This window comes from Podarcis raffonei, chromosome 9 (assembly GCF_027172205.1).
Source record: "Podarcis raffonei isolate rPodRaf1 chromosome 9, rPodRaf1.pri, whole genome shotgun sequence".
NCBI lineage: Eukaryota > Metazoa > Chordata > Lepidosauria > Squamata > Lacertidae > Podarcis > Podarcis raffonei.
Window position 1 is genome coordinate 66,663,254 of NC_070610.1, and position 22,029 is coordinate 66,685,282.

The 22,029-nt window shown below is 43.8% G+C and overlaps 1 protein-coding gene across 1 annotated transcript in view; it reads left to right on the top strand.

The window, feature by feature from the left end:
- The first annotated feature begins 12,436 nt into the window (after positions 1 to 12,436).
- The window catches only part of WDFY3 (WD repeat and FYVE domain containing 3), a 132,098-nt gene continuing 122,505 nt past the window's right edge, over positions 12,437 to 22,029 (top strand). The window contains exon 1 of the mRNA XM_053404180.1: positions 12,437 to 13,055. The gene's annotated coding sequence lies outside the window, so the exon portion shown is untranslated. The remainder of the gene's footprint in view (positions 13,056 to 22,029) is intronic.

A 22,029-nucleotide genomic window follows, 5' to 3' on the forward strand; every position in this document is an offset into this window, starting at 1 on the left:
ACCATTGTGATTTTGAGGAGCTTCAGGAGGTATACCTCAATGCTCATTTTATGCCTAGAAATCCTGTGAGCCTGGGGATTTTAAACTCTGTTTTTCACAAACTGTTTTTCACATCTAGTTATGGGCTGAGACGGCACCGTGTGGGGATTTTGCTTCTGCCATTCCCACGGTGACACCTGGAATAAGGAGTATTGGATAGACTTGGAAGTTATCTATATTGGCTGCCTGCCAAGTCTGAAGTAGACTTTCACTTTGGTGGGAATGGACTTGTCACCCAAACACCAGGTGCGGCCTAGGCAACCCTAGCACTACATAAGCCTCTCCACCAATTCTGCTGGAGAGTACCTTAGCATATGCACTAGACTGCAGAAAACACATTATACCACCAGCCAAGCTCCAGCTTCTGGAGTCACGTCTGTTGCTAATGGGGTTTCCAGAAACCACAGGGAAGAAGAAGAAGAAGAAGAAGAAGAAGAAGAAGAAGAAGAGGAGGAGGAGGAGGAGGAGGAGTTTGGATTTGATATTCTGCCTTTCGCTCCCCTTCAGGAGTCTCAAAGCAGCTAACAATCTCCTTTCCCTTCCTCCCCCACAACAAACACTCTGTGAGGTGAGTGGGGCTGAGAGACTTCAAAGAAGTGTGACTGGCCCAAGGTCACCCAGCAGCTGCATGTGGAGGAGCGGGGAAGCGAACCCGGTTCACCAGATTACGAGTCTATCGCTCTTAACCACTACACCACACTGGCTCTCTTTACAGGGATGTAAACATAATCATGCTTTGCTGCTATTTAATAAGATCTTTATCCTTCATCCCATTGGTCTGTTCATTCTATTCTGAACCTCTCAGACCCTCCAAATGTTCCTGTTTTCCAGGGACAGTCCCAACTCCTAGATTTACAGAAGCCATCCTGAAATGTCCTGCTTTTCCTTAGGACGTCCCAATCTTCATTGGAGAAATGATGGCGGGTATGAACCTCTGTCCCTTGGCAGAAAACTGGAGCTGACAGAACTTATTGGTGAATGCCTGCCACTGACTGCAGTGAGCCTCATCTGCAGTTTCAAAAAGGAATCTTTCCCATCTCTACCTTAAGATGCCAGGAAACCTATACATGCCTACTTAAAAGTTGAATTAAACAGGGCTCATCTCAAATAATTTGGCAAAGTATCAGAGCCCCCAGCAACTAAAAAGTTATACAGTGGTACCTCGGGTTACATACGCTTCAGGTTACATACACTTTAGGTTACAGACTCTGCTAACCCAGAAATAGTACCTCGGGTTAAGAACTTTGCTTCAGGATGAGAACAGAAATCGAGAGCCAGTGTGGTGGTGTGGTTAAGAGCGGTAGATTCGTAATCTGGTGAACCGGGTTCGTGTCTCCGCTTCTCCACATGCAGCTGCTGGGTGACCTTGGACTAGTCACACTTCTCTGAAGTCTCTCAGCCCCACTCACCTCACAGAGTGTTTGTTGTGGCGGAGGAAGGGAAAGGAGATTGTTAGCCGCTTTGAGACTCCTTTGGGTAGTGATAAAGCAGGATATCAAATCCAAACTCTTCTTCTTCTTCTCCGGCAGTGCGGTGGCAGCAGGAGGCCCCATTAGCTAAAGTGGTGCTTCAGGTTAAGAACAGTTTCAGGTTAAGAAGGGACCTCCAGAACGAATTAAGTACTTAACCCGAGGTACCACTGTATTCTGAAACAGAATCAACCTGACATATTAGTGGATGGAAACCTTGGTCACATCCAGACCAAGCAAATGTCTTCCCCCAAATAATCCTGTAGCTTGTTAGTGGTGCTGGTAATTGGCAAAATAAATAAATAAATAAATAAATAAATAAATAAATAAATAAATAAATAAAATCCTTTAAACGTGCTTCAAATGTGTGATGTGGATGTGACACAAGTTGGGGTCACTGGCTTTCCCTAGAGAAAGTCTTCTGTAATACAGATTCCCCAGTTCCAAGTTGTTTTGCAATGCATATGTTCTCCATACTTGCTTATGGAAAGGAATGTGCGCATGACTGTACAGGGCTTTTGGACTGTGGGCATCGATTGCAGATCTGTTCCTGCAAATGCTTTTTACTGACACATAATTATTAATGAATACTGCCAAATAAAAAATCTCTTATTAATGTTTAATAAACATATCTGCTTATAAGAATCCCAAATATTATAGAGACTATTTATAGGTTACAACAGATTGCTCAAGTACTAAAACCATCTTTGTTAAAAATTCATGGTGCAGGGCAATTTAGACGACAATCATCCTACCACTGCTAAAACAAAGGCACTCAACACATTTTGGAAAAAGGATCCTCTTCCCCGTGCTGAGAAAGCTTCTGTGTCATTGGGCTCAGTAAGTGATTCACACAGGTATGTCGACCTAAAGATCTGTGAAAATCGCATGCAAGAATTGAAAACAGAAGTAAACACAACTGGCAGATAATCCAACTCGTTACACTTTTTTAAAAGAATGTAGTATTAAGAGAATAAATCTGTTTTTATATTTTAATACAAGGTTGTGTTTCATGTTTCCTTGTAAGGCACTCTGGGTACTTAGTGGTAGAAGAGCAAGATATAAATATTAAACAATGACAACATAAGGATTTTAATGCTTAAAAACCAACCATTTGACTTCAAATGCTTCCAGAGGACTTTTAAACCAACCTCTTATTGGACTACAGGCACATGCTTATAAATTTCTTGGACTCGTTTGAATTCATTTCCACCACAGCTGTTTTCGTCCAAATGTAATCCTCCAGTCTGGGGAACTGAGCCCATGTTCCACAAACTGCCCAGGCCCTTGTGTCAGCACACCTGCGTCAGTGGAAGTGGGAGAGAAGAGCTTGTGAATAATGGGATCAGGGCTGTGCACACATCATATCACACACACACACACACCTGAAGAATATTGGCAACTGTTGTTTGTTAAGGGTGCTGGCAATTCTAGTTCTGTGAGGATTCCTGTGGAAGTGCATTAAATCATATCTTTAAATGCATTAAATGCAAGTGCATTAAATGCATTGTCCCAGCCTTTGAGAGGGACGCGGGTGGCACTGTGCGTTAAACCACAGTGTCTAGGGCTTGCCGATCAGAAGGTCGGCAGTTCGAATCCCCTTGACGGGGTGAGCTCCCGTTGCTCGGTCCCTGCTCCTGCCAACCTAGCAATTGGAAAGCACGTCAAAGTGTAAGTAGATAAATAGGTACCGCTCTGGCAGGAAGGTAAACAGCGTTTCCGTGCGCTGCTCTGGTTCGCCAGAAGCGGCTTAGTCATGCTGGCCACATGACCCGGAAGCTGTATGCCGGCTCTCTTGGCCAGTAAAGCGAGATAGGTGCGGCAACCCCAAAGTCGGTTACGACTGGACCTAATGGTCAGGGGTCCCTTTACCTTTACCTTTTACCCAGCCTTTGACAGTGCAGATGTCTGCAGCAGTGTGTGGATGTTTAGGATATGAAGTTGGGATGTGTTTGACATCAAAGTCTGGGCCAGTCAGTGCTAGATTTACGTATAAGCTAAACCAGCTATAGCTTAGGGCCCCATTCTCCCCCCCCCAAATATATTCTTCTTTACTATTAATATACTTCTTCTTAATTGTATTTCAATTCAACAATTACTTTGATAAAATACATATTTTGTTATGTGCAAATGGCTTTAGATACCTATTAGGTCCATAAATTACCATATAGCATATATTCAACACAACAAACAGCAACAAATTGTTGTTGACAAAGGACAGCTGGACATATAAAGGGCCCCATTGCCTTCAGGACCTCATCAAACCTAAATCCAGCCCTGGGGCCAGTAGTTTAGCCCCGCCCCCTTTAGTCATCACATGAAGAGTGAGGAAACCCAGTTAGATGGGCATATAAATGATAAATTATTATATTATTTACGAACAGTTCTTTTTTACTTGCAGTGGCTTATAATAACATTCTTGATTAAGCACGCTACCTGTTTGCTGAGCATTCATCCTGGATCTCTGCAGAAAGCAAAATAGGAACTCTGCCGGTCAGCTGATGGGCTGGGGATTCCATCCTGCTTAGTTTCTCTACAAACTCACTGACCACCTTTCACAGGTGAAGTCGGTCCACAGGGGTGAGGGGAGATAAAGGTGTGCAGCCTGGGAGTCATTCTGGACTCACAGCTGTCCATGGAGGTGCAGGTCAATTCTGTGTCCAGGGCAGCTGTCTACCAACTCCACCTGGTACGCAGGCTGAGACCCTACCTGCCCGCAGACTGTCTCGCCAGAGTGGTGCATGCTCTGGTTATCTCCCGCTTGGACTACTGCAATGCGCTCTACGTGGGGCTACCTTTGAAGGTGACCCGGAAACAGCAACTGATCTAGAATGCAGCAGCTAGACTGGTGACTGGGAGCGGCCGCCGAGACCATATAACAGCGGTCTTGAAAGACCTACACTGGCTCCCAGTACGTTTCCGAGCACAATTCAAAGTGTTGGTGCTGACCTTTAAAGCCCTAAATGGCCTCGGTCCAGTATACCTGAAGGAGCGTCTCCACCTCCATCGTTCTACCCGGACACTGAGGTCCAGCACTGAGGGCCTTCTGGCAGTTCCCTCGCTGCGAGAAGCCAAGTTACAGGGAACCAGGCAGAGGGCCTTCTCGGTAGTGGCACCCGCCCTGTGGAACGCCCTCCCAGCAGATGTCAAAGAGAACAACACCTACCAAACTTTTAGAAGACATCTAAAGGCAGCCCTGTTTAGGGAAGCTTTTAATGTTTAATAGGTTATTGTATTTTACTGTTTTGTTGGAAGCCGCCCAGAGTGGCTGGGGAAACCCAGCCAGATGGGCGGGGTATAAATAATAAATTATTATTATTATTATTATCTGGCCCGTAGAGTCAAAAAGGCTCCCCACTCCTACCTTGTAGGCGTGCCCCAAAGAGAGCAAGAACCGCAGGCAGTTTGCTCCATTACATGAACACACATTGATGGACAACAACATGTGTCATAACACCTGGTGTATTTGAATCAGCTGAGTCACAGAGTAGTGAGCTGGCAAGGGTGGTGTATTGTTTAGCATGCTGGACTTTGTGCTGAGGAAGCCTGAGTCCACATCCCTAATCAGTACATAGATTTTAATTATAAATACAAAGAAGCTTGCAGCGAAATGTTACCAGTTTGCACGAAGGAGGAATCTCATCCAAGAAAAGGAAAGTTGTATCCAGCCACTAGTGATTATTTTCCATTTTTCTGCTCTTGCCTGTGCTAACCTTCCCTGTTTCATTCTCACCACAACCCTATGTTAGTAGGTCAGACTAAGAGACAGTGACTGGCTCAGGGTCACCAAGGGAACTTCATGGAAGAGTGGGAATTTGAACCCTGGTCTCACAGGTCCTAATCCAGGGATCTAACCATTATACCGGGACACAGGTGGTGCTGTGGGTTAAACCACAGAGCCTAGGACTTGCCGATCAGAAGGTCGGTGCTTCGAATCCCCGCGACGGGGTGAGCTCCCGTTGCTCGGTCCCTGCTCCTGCCAACCTAGCAGTCTGAAAGCACGTCAATGTGCAAGTAGATAAGTAGGTACCACTCCGGCGGGAAGGTAAATGGTGTTTCCGTGCGCTGCTCTGGTTCGCCAGAAGCGGCTTAGTCATGCTGGCCACATGACCTGGAAGCTGTGTGCCGGCTCCCTCGGCCAATAAAGCGAGATGAGTGCCGCAACCCCAGAGTCGGCCACGAATGGACCTAATGGTCAGGGGTCCCTTTACCTTAACCATTATACCACATTGAGGCATTATTCCGTCCTCCCTAACTGCCATCTCTACAGATAGCCTCATTGCTGTTTCCAATGGGGTTGAATCTGGCTCCCGGCCAAGTAAGTGGCTTGCCTAGTAGGTACCCCCAAAGTGCTCTTCATTATTTTCCTTATGTTTCCAGAGTAGATAGCATAAGCCAGCTGCTGAATAAATCACCTTCGGCTCAGCAGCAGGAGTGAAACAGGATGTTGCCAGCCCTAAGGGGCCAAAGGAAAAGCTCTCTGATGAGCCCTGCCTCCTCCTAGGTCTTCTAAAATAAAATTTATTAGTTTCTTTTTACTGCAACTAAGCGTGTCACCAGGCCTAAGCACGTGCCACTGAAACAGAAAGATAGTCTTTCCCTGTGTACCCCTGCCTCTGCGTCCGCTTTCCTTCACCTATTGTTTCAGCTATGTCAAATTTTACTTTGCAATCTGCTTGGGGCAGAGACCTATCATTTTTTGCACTCAGTAAAATGCCATGCACACTGATGGCACTATATGATGGCACTGATGGCACAATAATAATAAAACACTGAAGTTAGCTTCTGCTATTATTTAATTTCTATTGTGGCAACAGACTTTGGAGTAGACGTCATTGAACTGAATGCTGCTTATTGCTGAGTATACACAGTTGGAATCAGGGTAGCTGCTCATTATTCTGCTGCATGCCGCCCCAATCTCTGAGTGGTGAGAGATTCCAGGGTTTCCAGTCGCTTATCCTGGGTCTGTGTTTCCTTTTGGAAATGAGGCACAGAGGAGACTGTGGTGTCTTTAGGATATATGGTTTATTTACACATATGTATACAACCTGAGCGTATGACGGAGGGGTTCATGGCATCAACACCCCACAAGGTTATTGTTTCTCCCATAGCCACAACCTTGGGTGCAAATAGCGATGGAGGAAGCCACTTGGGTGCCTGCAGCAGCACATTCGGGGCAGAGTAAGCCTCCCATAGGGGCAGGGCGCACCGTGGGGCCTCCAGAGTCTGCCTGCCTTCTCCCATTCAGCCGCCCTACAGCTGGGGGGGGGGAGGCAGCAGGTGGACCATTTGGGCAGTGCGGAGCCTGCAGGCCCTGTGGTGAGCGCTGCCTGGCATTCAGTGGTGACACCCGGGGCGGCCCGCACCTACCGCACCCTCTTTCCTTCGCCCCGGGTGCAAACAAACATCAAACATCGTGCTCTGCCTCTCTGGCCTTCCAGCTGGCTGCTCCATGCCTCCAGCTTCTAGCTCACATAATTCCTAATTCCTCTAACCTCTATACTCACCCACCCATTTGCTGTCTTGAAGGAGCACTTTGTTCTCTTAATAGCCCATCACTCAGGCACCAGTCTGGCTATTTCCTGGAGTGTGATGGCTTGATTAGCTTTTAACACTTGCTGGATGCAGTTTAACACCCCAAGCCTTGATTGAATTCTAACACTTACTGGATCCAGGAATGATAGGTGCCTTGCACCCACAAGCTCATAACAATACAGATATGTGAATAGTTTGTCCATGGTTTGAAGAAACTTTTTAAAAAAAAATAATAATAAGTAGGTGCTTTTCTAAAGAGGCCATTAGAGAATGCTGCTGTTTTGATAGTTAGAAACCTCTTGCTGCTTGCTGTCCAGCCTGAATTATGACAGCGCAATTTATATAGATGTCTTTTTGTATATGTCATACAGCGCTGCTATCTGCAAATAAGAGAAACATACTGAGCAGCTTAATTGTTAAGAGGGTTTTTTTTTATGCCATTGCTCTTGGACAGAGGCAAGTATTGTAAGGCCTCACTGAGTGAGTTAGATTCTGCGTGACAGGCTAAGCTATTGGCTTGCCTATTTTGCTGAATTAGGGCCAATTTTTCTTCCTGCCAGCTCAGTAAAAGGGAGCGGGGATGCTGGCAGGCATATTCCTAGTTAGAAGATTCCTGCTTACAAGGGCAAGATTATGCAGCATTCTCCCAAGGGTTGTGTGTAGTGGGCTTATGTTTTCAGCCCTGTAGGCCCTTCTTGGTGAAAAGCTTGCTAGACCTTCAAAGGAAACTGTATTGAGCTATTTAAAAGAAGCATGTCTTTGGAAAATATATGCATTTTATTTTGGGCAGTACTTCAAGGCCATGTCTCTAAAGTCTTGTCCATTCCCATTTCCTCTCCAGTCGAATTCCCAAGCAAGAGATATTGGATGTAAGCGGGTTTAGCTCCATCAGTTTCAAGTTGATCCTGTTTTGCATTGTTTTGTATCCTTAGAAATTTAAACAGGAGAAAAATGATTAAACAGGGAATGGCAAAAACCACCCCAAAGAAATGCATATCGTTTTTAAAAGAGCAGGAAGAATTGTACAAAGTGGCTTGCCTATGATAGGTCACTGGGACACCAGAAGCTGCATATACTGAATCAAAACCATTGGCGTATTAAGCTCAAAGTTGCTGACTAGCTGACTCCAGGGTTTCAGACAGGGAATTCTCAGCCCTATCCAGAAATGCCAAGAATGAACCTGAGAGCCTCAGGATGCAAGGCAAATGCTCTGCTGCTGAGCTATGGACTCTACTCAACATCTGTCTTCAAGGCAGAAGATAGGGGGCAGATCCTTGTGCCTGAACTAAGTTTTGCAGGAGGGGAATTTGAGGAACCGAGGCCAATAGTGGTGATGAGAAACAAAGGTCTAGGCCTAATAGACAAACTAGAAACTGACAAATGGCTGGGTCCAGGTGGCATCCACTTGAGAGATCTCAAAGACCTCAGATGTGAAATTGTTAATCGTCTAACAAAAATAGGGTTGTGAGTTGGGGTGGTGGTGGTTTAGCTTATATGGTTCCTGAGTTCCTTCTAATTCCTGGGGTCCTGGGTCCATTAACATCTTAAAGAGGATTCCACTGTTGAACAACCAGGCAAGCTTCTTGGTGAGTTAATGGTCCTATATATGATCATCAGTATAACAAAGGAGGGCAAATGGGTGGGCACCCTCACCCGGCTGGTAGTGAGAAAGACAAAGGCCAGGGCAGGTGAGTTCTGCTTGACTTCTGCTAGAAGCCAAGGGTGTGACTATGGGAAAAGCAAGCCCTTCTGGGCGTGTTAATACTGTGAGCTGCTCCATCGCTGGCTCAGATTGTATGTATGTGTAAATAAACCATATATACTAGAGACACCACAGTCTCCGCTGTCCCTCATTTTGAGAAAACAGAACCCTGGGTAAGTTCCTGGAAGCTGTGGAATCTTGCACAGCTGAGAGACTGGGGTGCTGTGCAACAAATATGTAATTTGTCCATAGCTGTAGCTAGGTGATCTTGTGCCCCAGGCAGAACCGTCCAGATTGTGCCCCCTAGCCACGGAGAAATTAGCTCTTCTTTCCGCCTCTCCTCGAACCCCCCCTCCATTCAATTCACCCTCTATTTAAAACCTTTTCTTATGAGGCAATAATCAATATTTTTATTTATAGACATATTTATGTACATATTTTAAAGACAATTTAGCATGTCCCCCACCTTGCCACCCCCTAGCTAGGGTCCTGAACTTGTCCCTCAGATCAGCCTCCATACCTAAGGACTGGAAAGCACCCAGTGCAACACAACTTTTAAAACAGGAATCCAGGGGGATCCTAGAAATTACAGGCCAGTTAGCTTAACGTCTGTGCCTGGAAAACTGGTGGAAAATATTGTTAAATACAAAATAACCAAGCATATAGAAGAACAAACTTTGCTGAAGCTGAACCAGCATGGCTTCTGCAAAGGTAAGCCCTGTCTCCCTAACCTATTAAGAGTCCTTTGAGAGTATCAAGAAGCATATATTTGGAGCTCAGAAGACATAGCTGTTCTGAACGTAGTCTTGGGCAAGTCACTTGTCCCCACATTGTCCAGTTTCCAAAAGTGACCCACGGAAAGCCCCTAGGGACCTTACAAGCAGGGTATAAGGGCAAGAGAGTTCCCCTGTTGCTTGTTCTCAGCACTTTTATTCAGAACTAAACTGTTCCTGAACGTAGAAATTCCATTTAGCTATAATGGCTGAGAAACATGGCTTGCAATGGGAAATGCAATTATAACCAGCTTGGAAATGGGAGCAGCTTGAAAGAGCTTGTAGCGCATCCACATGCTTTGGATGCATCAATTTCTCTGCTTTTAATCAGGGGTAATGCAAAAAAATAAATAATAAAAAATAATAAAATAATAAAAAATCAAATAAAACTCATTATACATAATCTATATTAGGGAACAAAAAGAAATCCACCCTGAAATTGCTTTCAACTCTGTGGAAGTTTTATCAGATAAACATTTCCAGGGGCGGGTGCAGGGGAGAACTCCCACTAAACCAAAACATAAAGGTGGGGTTTGTTGTAGGAATTGCCTTAGAGGCCTGGAATAAAATGTAAAATATTGAAAACACAGACATAAAAATATGTTATAACTAGATACACATGTATTTTGCTGGCGTCTAATAACTTGAGTCAATTCCTAAAAGCTATTGTCTCCACACAGCTCATACTTATATATTTTGATTCAACACTAAAAGAAAATGGGTCACACAATGGTGACTCAAAAAGCGAACAATTTATCACAAACCAAGTAAGTGTCACAAGCAGAAGAGAAGCAGAAAACATGTGACCTTGTGATGTTCAAAAACCAGCTATATAAAAACTCAAGAAATAATATGCTGAAGGACAAAATTACCATACGTGCTTGCTACGGTGACAACGTAACTGTGGCCATGAACATGAACCCACACCCACACCACCTAACCATTTTATTTATTTATTTTAACATATAATATCTCAACATCATGATAAAAAAGTATTCTACCATGAGTCCCTGGTGATTTATGTCCAAGTTCTTTAGTCTAATCGTATTCAATAAATAGAGAGCCAGTGTGGTGTAGTGGTTAAGAGCGGTAGTCTCGTAATCTGGGAAACCGGGTTCGCGTCTCCGCTCCTCCACATGCAGCTGCTGGGTGACCTTGGGCCAGTCACACATCTTTGAAGTCTCTCAGCCCCACTCACCTCACAGAGTGTTTGTTGTGGGGGAGGAAGGGAAAGGAGAATGTTAGCCGCTTTGAGACTCCTTAAAGGGAGTGAAAGGCGGGATATCAAATCCAAATCCAAATCCAAACCAGATTTTCCTAAAGTCGTCCCTTTCCTTATGTTGTCGTCTTTCTCATGTCCTATTTGCAAACTTATCATTAATGCCAGATTCCTGCTTTGCCATTTGTTTGTTATAACAAGATGTGGGAAACTCCTTGAAAACGAAGAGTTTGCAAGTTGAAGTTGTAGCTAGTAGCACTAAACCAAGTCTGGTCTAGTACCATAAGGCTTTGTTGCCTTTTTTCTCTCCCTCCAGAATTCCCACCCAAGATTTTCTCAGGTCTGCAAAACCCAATAACATAGCAACGTAAGGATGATCCTGCTGGATCAGGCCAAAGGTTCATTGAGTGCAGCATCCTGTTCTCCTAGTGGACAATCAGAGGCATATGGGAAACCTAAAAAACAGGACATGAGTGCAGTAGCAGCAATTTCCCCAATTCTGATTCCCAGCAACTGAAGCATACTGCCTCCAGATTCAATACCTTGCATTTCCCCTGTTCAAAGAAGGCATTAGTTTGAGACATTCTTGTTTCACATCTATTTACAGGAGGACTCAAGCCCGTGACACAAATGTGCCTATGTTAATTTATATGTACAGAAAAGTAAATTTCGGTCTCTGAGCAGATAAAGGTGGTGCGTGGCTGGGCTGTTTGACATCATGCTCAGCAGCCCTATAAGCAAAGTTGCTTTTTCTAAATCAGAAAGTGGGGAACCACATCAGCTTGCCATACACAACAGAGGTGGGCAGCAAGCAAAATAGCTCCCATCTGGAAGTACAAGGGATGGAGAAGAACAGTCAGGAATGTTGCGTCCAAGGGATGAGGAGAGAGAAAAAAGAAGATGTGGGGAACAAGGGGGAGAAGTGAGACAAAGCAAGCCAGAAAAGGAAGTTGATAGCACTGGCTGACCTGTGTAGACCATCTTTATGCCCACTTACACATATCTATCGATATATTATGACATATCATATATACAAATGATCTGCTGGTGATCGATTTGATACTACTGAGGGCGTGCATGTGCATTTTTATTGGCTTTATGTCGCTTCATAGATGTTTTTGCCGTGCCTGTTAGCTGCCTTTGGGGTCTCATTAGGGATGGAAATCTGCTTAAGAAAAAACGCGTGCATTGCTCCAGTCGGGAAGCATAGAATCAGAGAATTGAAAGGGACCCCAGGGGTCATCTAGTCCAACCCCCTGCAAAGCAGGAATCCCAGCTAATGCATCCATGACAGGGAGTCTCTGAGATAGATAGATAGATAGATAGATAGATAGATAGATAGATGATAGATAGATAGACAGACAGACAGACAAACAGAAAGAAAGATAGATATAGGCGTGGGGTATGAAACCCAAGCAGCAGCGCAGAAACAGAGCTTTCCTTTGCAAAAAGCACAATCCCGAGCGAGTGCGGGACTCGCAACATCCATTCAGACGTGAAGGAAGTTACTCGGAACCCACCGCCCCACAACAGCCTGTTTTCTGTCTCCTCTCAGGAACTGGCCCCCTAAAAGTGTGAGGAGGAGAAATTCCCTAAAATTGTTGGCGCTGAGGTTTTCTTTTTTGTGGTGAGGCGGACCTTCCTAGAGGAGCCTCGTCCGCCCGCCCGCCGGCCGGCCAGCCCAGGGGCGTCTCTGTGAGGGAAGCTGAGGAGGAGGCGGGCCGAAGGGAGCCGGCGAAGGGCGGCAGGGAGGAGCGCCGGAGGAAGGAGCCAGCGAGCGCTTGGGAAAGAGGGAACCGCGTCGGGCGGCGGCGGCGGCGGCACCCAGAGGAAAGGAGGCCGGAGCAGGCGAATTAAAATGGCCACCAGCCGCTGCGGGAGCAGCTGGGAGCGGAGCAGCAGCAGCAGCGGAGAAAGCAGCGCCTCCTCCTCCTCGTTTCCCGGGATTGCCCGCTCGGCCCAGGCCGGGCCTTGATTGATGGGGGAAGCGGGAAGCGGCGCTGGGAGCTGGCGGCTGAGGGGAGCCCGACGGCGGGCGGCGCTGCCTTGAAGCCCACCTCCCCTCCTCTCCCCGCCTGGGCTGCAGCCTCGCCGTAGGAATAAAGGGAGAGAGAGAAAAGGAAAGGAGGAGGAGGAGGAGGCGGACGGCCGCCCCTCCCTCCTTCCCTCCCTCGGAGCCTCGTCGTTGCTGTTATTATTATCATCATTTCACCCTTTTTCAAAAAAACTGCAAGCCCTCTTTTCCAAAGCCCTCGCCGGTGGGGCGGATCCCGGACGCGTCTCCAACCTCTTTCAGCAACCGCGCAGCGACCACCCCGGTGAGCAAACGGAGCTCTGGGCATTAACCTCAGCTCCCCGCTTTCACACCCCCATTTTCTGTCACCCTTCGGCTCCCGAGGACACTTGGGGGGTCTCTCTCTCCCCCCCCCCGGCTTCTCTCCCTCCCTCTTCCTTCCCTTCTCTCCCCCTCCCGCCTCTCTTCCTAGGCCGCAACGGCGGCTCCGAGCTCTCCTCCGCCTCCCCGGCCAGGGATGCTGCAGCAGGAGCCGTTTGCTTTTTTTCCTCCTTCCTGGCTCTTGGCTATACGCCGCTTTCCCCGCACCGCCCACCCTCTTTCCCCTTGCGCCTCGATTTGAAAGGGGGGTGGGGGTGGCGGACAGTTACCCGCATTGCTTTAGCTCGTTTTTTTTTATCTGTGCATGTTTATCCTAGGCTGCAATATTCAGGAGCAGCAGAAATCTCTTTTCTTCCTGGCGACGAGAGCCCAGACTTCCTGATTATTATTATTTTTCTTCTTGTTTCCAATGGTTTGCTTCGTTCTGGGTTGGTGGTTTTCTCTTATCTTCCCCCTCCTTCACCCCAGATTTATTGTGTCCCCCCCACTTTTGCTCCAGGTTTTGGGATCTGCATGGGATTGCGGGCCTTGTTTTCTCCAGCAAACGGTGTTTTGTGTGTGAGAGGTAAATAAATGAACCGCAACAACTACCAGACTTTTAGAAGACATCTGAAGGCAGCCCTGTTTAGAGAAGCTTTTAATGTTTGATGTATTACAGTATTTTAATATTTTTTTTGGAAGCCGCCCAGAGTGGCTGGGGAAGCCCAGCCAGATGGGCAGGGTATATATAATAAATTATTATTATTATTATTATTATTATTATTATTATTATTATTATTATTATTGCTTGCGTTCGCTTTAACCTATGGGGGCAGGTTGCAACACCCACTACCCCACCCCACCCCCTTGTCTCTGGAACCTGCTTCTGCTTTCTGGGAGAGGGACAGAAGGGCCCACGGAAACGGTGGCAGCTTGTCCTCTTCCTGGCCCTGCAGTGATTGCCTTAAATTTTTTTAATAAATCCCTCTGTTTCTCTCCCCACCCCCCGCACCCCAGTGTGCTCTCTTTACCTTTGTTAATGGGTTTTGTTCCTTTTAGCTGCTGGGAAGGGAGATGGGGAAAGAGATGGGCAAGCAGAACGGAACAGAAACAGGAAATACAGGGCTCCCCCACCCCACTTTTAAATCTCTCCCAACCTTCTGTGCCTTGCGGTATGATGAAGGGAAAAGAACAAAAGGCATCCCGTCCCTGTCCATTAGGGGTGGTTTGTTTTTGTTTTTAGAAAGTGCTTTACGTGACAGGTCTGTAGGAAATGATAAAAGATGTATTTGTCTGAAAGGCTCTTAATGTTGGTTCAGGAGGATGAAGGAATATTTGTGTGTAGCTGAGGGGGCAAGGGAAGACTGGCTAGTCATTAGGAACTGTAATGGATCCCCCCCCCCCCCAATGTTGAGTTACGTTAGGATAAATGACTCTGCTAGTTATAGAGAGAATCTTTAATCTTTAAACCTGTCAATCTTGAGGCAGTTATTGCTGATAGAGATCTTTCCGAAGATTTCAGGAGTTCCTTCCCCTCTTTTAGCCTGGTTTACAGCTCGCTCTCTCTCTTCTTTTTTTTTACTACTGACATAAATATAACAAAAGAGTCTTGGGCACCCTAAAGTCTTAACAGATTTATTATGGCACAAGCTTTCATGGACTGCAGTCTACTTCATCAGATGCACAAAGTGTTATTCTGAGTTGCATATATACATGATTGGAATAGCATATTGTAAAAAGTGAGGTCAGAGGGAATTTAGGAATTGTATTGTGTACTTGTTTGTGTGTGTTAAGTGTATCCATAGAAGATTCCTGCAAGTTTGTTTTGCAGTATGTGTTTCATAAGCTAGCTGAAATGTTTCATGGTCCTATGTAGGCTGCAGTGACCTGAGTGCAGGATTCTGTTTAAAATCTTGCTTGGCTTAGTTCCATTTTAATTTTTTTTGTATATAGTATATAGACTGATGGGCTCCGCTCCCCCATGCCTCTGCTGGTACTGTATTGGAAAGAAAAGAGATCAGTCATACATTATTCCCATGCTCACCATGCCTCTGAGATAAATACAGCAGAGTTCACTCTTACAAATACCGTATTTTTTGCACCATAACACTCACTTTTTTCCTCCTAGAAAGTAAGGGGAAATGTCTGTGCGTGTTATGGAGGGAATGCCTACGGGTGGCATGCCTACGGATTTTCCTCCTCTAAAAACTACATGCATGTTATGGTCAGGTGCGTGTTATAGAGCGAAAAATACGGTAATTGTTTCAGAACTTCAGCTGTTCATGTAGCGATAAGAAATGCATCTGCTATCCTTGACTGTTAGAACTGGAGGCTGTGATAAGCAAGTCAGCAGTTTCCAAAATTCGGTGCATGAATAAAAAGGAGAAACTATTTTTGAATGGTCTTCCATAATACAGCTCATAATACTGTCTTTGGATATAGGTTTCTAGCATATTTTGGCATATGTGCTAATTTATTGAAAATTGACATTCTCCATGCTTATTTCTCAACTACTCTCAGACATAGGATTTTACTAATCATGTTGTTGTGCATGATAGTTTCCATCACTCAAAAATATGTGCCGTAAATTAAAGTTGCTTATCTATTCTATAGATCTTCTTCTGCAGATATATTGAGAATATTCCTAAGCTCAGTGCATGAAAATTTACTATTTCCCACCGAAACATTATTGACTACGCTTGATGGTGTTGAAAGAGGAAAGGCTTGGTTAAATATCAGGAAATGTGCATGAAGTTTATATTTAGGGTGGCAAATGATTACCAAGGGAAGTTTTGAAATTCTTATGTTCTGTAGCTATAGCAGCTTCCTACTTAAGGATTGGGTTGTTCCACATATGGTGGTTAACCAACACTGTTAAATGCTTCAGCGTAGGAAGAAGCATTTATGTTCGGTGTTTACTATCACAAAAATACAAATATCTATTTTTTCATGAATATGTGACATTCTACTGCAGGCATCCCCAACCTTTGGCCCTCCAGATGCTTTGGACTACAATTCCCATCATCCCTAACCACTGGTTCTGTTAGCTAGGGATCATGGGAGCTGTAGGCCAAAACATCTGGAGGGCCGCAGGTTGGGGATACCCGTTCTACTGAGAGTATATATGAGTAAAATAGGCATGGGTGCATGCAAATGAAATTGGTGGAACTATCCCAGCATTCAGGAACAAGAGAGTAAGCTATATATATATATATATATATATATATATATATATATATATATATATATATAACGAGTGCCCTCCAAAGTGATGGAAAAGCTGGTCGCTGTTGCACATCATTTTAAGCAATAGACAAGCAGCATGGTAGAGCACACTACCTGATCGCTCCTGCTTTGTTCCTCCTACAGTGTAAGTGAGAGGAACAAACCACAGACTTTGGTTTGACATGTCATTTGAACCCAGAAATGTGCTTTGTTTCTTGGCTTGATGATTGTGGTTTTCTTAAGGAGAAACAAACCATGATCCGAGTTCACGTGGCATGGTAAGCCACGTTTAATGGGTGTTGCTCTCATGCTAGGGGAGGAGTGAAACAGAAGCAATTGGGCCATATGCACTACTTGTTCACAGTAGCTCATGGTTTATGGCTTAATGTAATGTGCAAATAATAATAAAAATAAGAGGAGAGGTTTATAATTTAAACTCTATGTTGAACTAGAAAGTAAACAGACAAATACTTCTCTGTATGAATATTTTGATTCCCCCCCCCCCTGATTCTTGTATAGTAGTATCCTACAATAATTTGGAATAAAACATCAACTCACTTTTGAAACATCAGAGCTGAGGTTTACGTGCCCAATTCATTACCCCAAGGCAGACCTTTGGCTTACCTTGCCTTAGGTCTTTCCCAACCCTGCTACTTTGGATTCTTTCAATCTTGCAGCCCTGGAGATCTTTAGAAGCTGAATTTGTAACCTTCTGCATGCAAAATGTTATTGTATCATTGGGGTGTTGCTCCTCACCTCATTCTAATACTGTGGTGCTAGCAGTCTGTTTTTGTTTACCAAAGTCAAGCGAATCTTTTCAAGCAAGGTATATTAGTGCCTGGGTAACATAGATGTAGCAGCTTGTAGTATACGAAAGCCCACTTTGGGGCATGTGGTAGCTATATTGGAATCAGCATTCACCTGTGGGTGTATGTAGTCCCACGTCTCAACTTGGTTGCACCATTACAAACTTCTTGTTTTGAAGAGAAGAATATTTATAATGTAAAGGCAGTTCTTAATGCCTGTTCTATGAACAGTTGGAAGTATTTGTCAGCACATATTGACATGGTATTGCAAGCGGCGTTCAAAACTCCTATTGTTTTAGGCACATTTTGTGACAGGGAATTTCATTAGCTTTTCTGCCTCCCCACTTCCAGAAACTCTTTGAAGACTGGAGAAGAGACCCTCCTAAGAGTATTAGGGGGGGTGGGAAAGGCAAGGACTAGACCATGCGAAAAATGAACATAATATTCTAGCTGCAGTTCATTCATTTTCAGCTTTGTATTCTTGTTATAAAAAAGCATGCCTAGACATTCCGTTGTTGCGCCCATAACCTAGGTTTAAGGTGCCATTTAGCTCCTAGCTTTCATATCTCAGTTTCTAACACTGAATGCAAGTGATTACTCCCACCTCCACCAATTTTTTCTCTTCATGCTTCATTCTAGATGGATTAGACTAGGAGTGCCTAAACTTCCTGTTCCTGTTGGCACATGTGGAATTGTGTGTGTTGTGGATCTTAGTTAGAAAATGGCTGTTGCAGGGCATGGAAAAAGCAGAATATAAAAGTATAAAAGTTACACTTGCACAATTTTTAAATGGGATTTCCCCCAGGCCACCATCAAAGAACAGGCCACATGGGCTGACCTGTAAAAAAAACCTGCAGATCCAGCATTTGTCAGCACTGTCATGGCACAGAACAAATCTTCCTGGGTGGGATTCATCTAATGAGCTCTGTCACTGAAAGCCAAACAAAGGGGACTCTTGGTTGCACAATGGAGCTTCTCCCCCTTTCCTCTCTCTGCATGGCCTTGTGGCCCCTGAAATTGGCTCGGGGTGGTGGGTGGAACTCTCAGAATAGTGCAGTGGGAAGGGAAGGTGAGAGAAATTGTTCTGTCTGGCAAGCCAAAAAGCTGATGGAAAGGTTATTTTTTTTGGGGGGGGGGGTGATGCTTAATACCTCCCCATGATTTTTACAAGGCATGTCCCCCAAGCCACCAACTGAATAAAGCTGGCATTGATTTCTGTGGATAGCGTTGGAACAGTGTTTACAGTGGTAAAGAAAACCTCACCTTAGACAGGGACCCTCATTGATTTTTATGGTTGTTACATGGGATTCCCCCCCCCCCAATACCACAGAACGCATCTGTGGACACAGATATGAACTGTGATTTGATTGTGGTTTTAGAGGGATTCCTTGTGAAAATCATGAGGATCCATGAGCATGAAGTTCTGTGACCTGAATCCATGTTTTTGTGCTATGGTGGCTCTGACAAGTGCTGGATTGGTGTTTTGTCTTTACAGTGCAAGCAATAGAAACTAATGTCAGTTTTAATTTGTGGTGAATGATTTGGTGGGCATGCCTTATATGGACCTGTGAGACTCCTTACTTTGGATCAATGTTTTTCTGCCATGATGGTGCTGGCGCCGGTGATACTTAATTCCATGCACAGACACATGTGATTGTAACTTCAGAGCACTAAATTTTTGCAGAACTGCAGTCTTTACCTGTACAGTTGTGAACTTCATTGCTTTAAACAGAATTTCCTCTGACACTTGAATATAATTGTGTCTGACTTTCTGACAGTTTGTTCTCAGATCTTCTGCTATAAATGTCACTTCTTTTTGGGCAGTGAGTGTTGGGCATGTGACTAATTTCTGTTTACATTTACACATATTGATAGAGGAAGATGAATAATTTGGCATAAGACCCTTGCTTTTCCCCATTCTGTTAATTTAGCATCCACCTTCTCCCTCCTCCTCATTTCTGTCTCAGGAATAATTGTGACATTGACACCACTGGGTTGTACAAGAAATCTGGAAAGAAATGATGCAAGCCAGAGGTGTCTGTGCACTGCTGTTGGATGAACCTGCAGGCGTTTGGTTGCAGCTTTCCGCATTTGCTAATGATTAGTTCAGTGATAAAGGCTATTTTGTTTAAACTCTGCAGTTTAGGGTTCTTGGCACTGCTCACAGAGCCACATGATGTTTGTTGCTTTATTTCCATGACCAAATTGTGATTTCTAAGCAAATAATTTACAGTGGAAAACCACACCACAGTTTATGAAATAATCTGTGTTTGGTTGCCCTAGCTATACTTTTACCAAAGCATGCTAAGTTCAGTCTTTCTTTCCCCCTTCCCCGCTCCCCATTAATGGAGACTGGCAACTTTAAGGAAGTGTTCTCTGAAGTGTCATAATCACTAGTTTAGCTGCCTCAGAAACTGGTGCCATTACAGATATTTGAAAATGAAGAAATAACCTTTAATGAGAAGCAACATAGGCAAGATCTACACAGATAAGTGTTGCTTTTTCATGGCAAAGAGAGAGAGAGAGAGCTCGGATAGGACCACTTACTTCTATGCTATGTCCAAATTCTCATTCATATTTATATTGACTGTGGGAGGGGGTATGCATGGCCCCAGAGTTGCACCTGTAGCTCTCTACATTAAAATTAGAATGGGGTGAACAGATGCCAAATTTGAAGACAGTTCTTTGAATGTGTCCCAGAACAATTCTTCATATCCCCCTTCATTTTTTCAACTAGACCCTCCCATGTTTGTTTTTTAGACTTTCTTATGTAGCACATATGCTAATATGCAAAGTGTGTAGTATATTATTTTGAAGCTAGTGTTTAAATCCCACTGAAAGGGGATTTGAGTGTGGCGTTAGTTGGAACATGTTGGCTGTTTTATGTACAGTGTGGTGATATAGTATACTTACTCTTAGATACTGCAGCTAAAGGAAGTTCAGTTTTGTTAGTGTTAAGTTTTCCTCCTTGTCCTGCTACTTTGTGGGAAAGTTACCTTTTTGCTAAGTTCTTAATATGAACTGTGGAATAAATTTCTTACTATGGGTATAATTGTAGCATTGATATTGGATATTAACTAATCTGTTGGTTAAGTTGTATAGAGAAGAGAGAATTGAATCTACATGTACAGTGTTTCAGTGTTAAGTAATCATTACTTCATTACGGAAATTCCAAAAATGTTCTGCAAGTTGGCTGTGAGTCCTGGAAGCCCTGTTGTGGAACTGTGGAAAGATGGAATACACTTAAAATTATGTATGTATGTGACCTAATTCAGTTTTTAAGAGAGTCAGCAGAGCAGTTTTTGTGCTGCTTTTAAAGAATCTATAAATTATCAGAGCGAGTACAGTTCTGCATATCATTAAGACTCCCTTGGAGGACAAGGGGTCACATAGGTGTGCTATAGGATACTACAGAGAAGCTGAATGAATTCTTTGTATCTGCCTGCACTGCAGAATATGTAGGGTGGATCCTTGTCCAGAACTAGCTTTCTCAGAAAGTGTTTGAAGTTCTGAGGCAAGCAGATAAAGTCTAAAGTTTAGGCCTTATTGACAAATTTAAAAACCACAAACTTAATTGTGAAATTGCTGGTCTAACAAAAATATGTAAGCTGTCCTTCTATCAGCCTCCATACCTGAAGTCTGGAAAGTGTAACACCTATTTATGATCCAGAGGGACCTGGATACAGTATTAGCATGCTACTTAACATCTGTTTCTGATGTAAACTATGGAAACTAAATATAACTCAGAGAAAAGAGTATCTAATTGATATGATCAAATAAAAACAACTTGTGCCCTGGTAGTGGGGATCATCACTCGAGAATATGCATACATGCTTATAGTCTATAAGAACCTAACATATAATTTCAGGGTTACATGATAAGTAAGAAAAAAGTAATGGACCAGCTGAAATTTGCAATTCTGCTTGAAGAGTAATTTCTATTTCTACACTTTATGAGGGTTTTTCCCCTAGATGAATATGTGAGGTTTCCCCCCTGAAACAAACATTCCATGGGCACTTTTTAATCCTTATTCAAATGTATGTGTTTTACTTCCTTATAGATAGCAGATGCTGGAGGTGCAGACAGAATCGTTAATGGTATAGAAGGAATAATTTCTGTCTTTGTCTGTAACTGAAGGTGATGGTAAATGAAAACTGCTTCAAGGATTTGCAGTTGTGTCTGATTTATAGTTCTCCTTAGATGAAGGAAGCATATGCAGGAAAGAAAATGAGTGGGAAAGGTGACATTGGATGATTAAACAGAAATTCTATTTTGGGATACATTAAAAAGGAAGGTGCTAGAGATATAAGATAGATGAATATTCTGTATTTGTGTATTTTTATATATAATCCTTTAGATGAATATTCTGTATTTGTGTATTTTTATGTATAATCCTTTTTAGTGGGTAGCTAGAAGATTAATGGCTTCTATAAATTGTTTGAATGCTTGGGGAGAGGAACAACAACATGCACATGGGGAAGACTAGGACTGCTGTTGCCAACTCTTCTTCCAGCTATCTTTGGTAAAAGTGGGGTGTCCATGGTTTTAATTTAGTTTAAGGTATTTTTTATTTCTTCTGAAGCTGACTTTTAAAATTGATTCTGTTTGGTAACTGGGAACTTCATAAGAATGCTTTATCTTGATTAGCAGAAGGAAATCCCAATAAAGTATGATAAACTGAATTTCTTCAGTTACAGAAAGGTAGCCGTGTTGGTCTGCCATAGTCAAAACAAAAATTTTTTTCCCTTCCAGTAGCACCTTAAAGGCCAACTAAGTTAGTTCTTGGTATGAGCTTCGTGCATGCACACGAAAGCTCATACCAAGAACTAACTTAGTTGGTCTTTAAGGTACTACTGGAAGGGAAAAAAAATTTTGTTTTGAATTTCT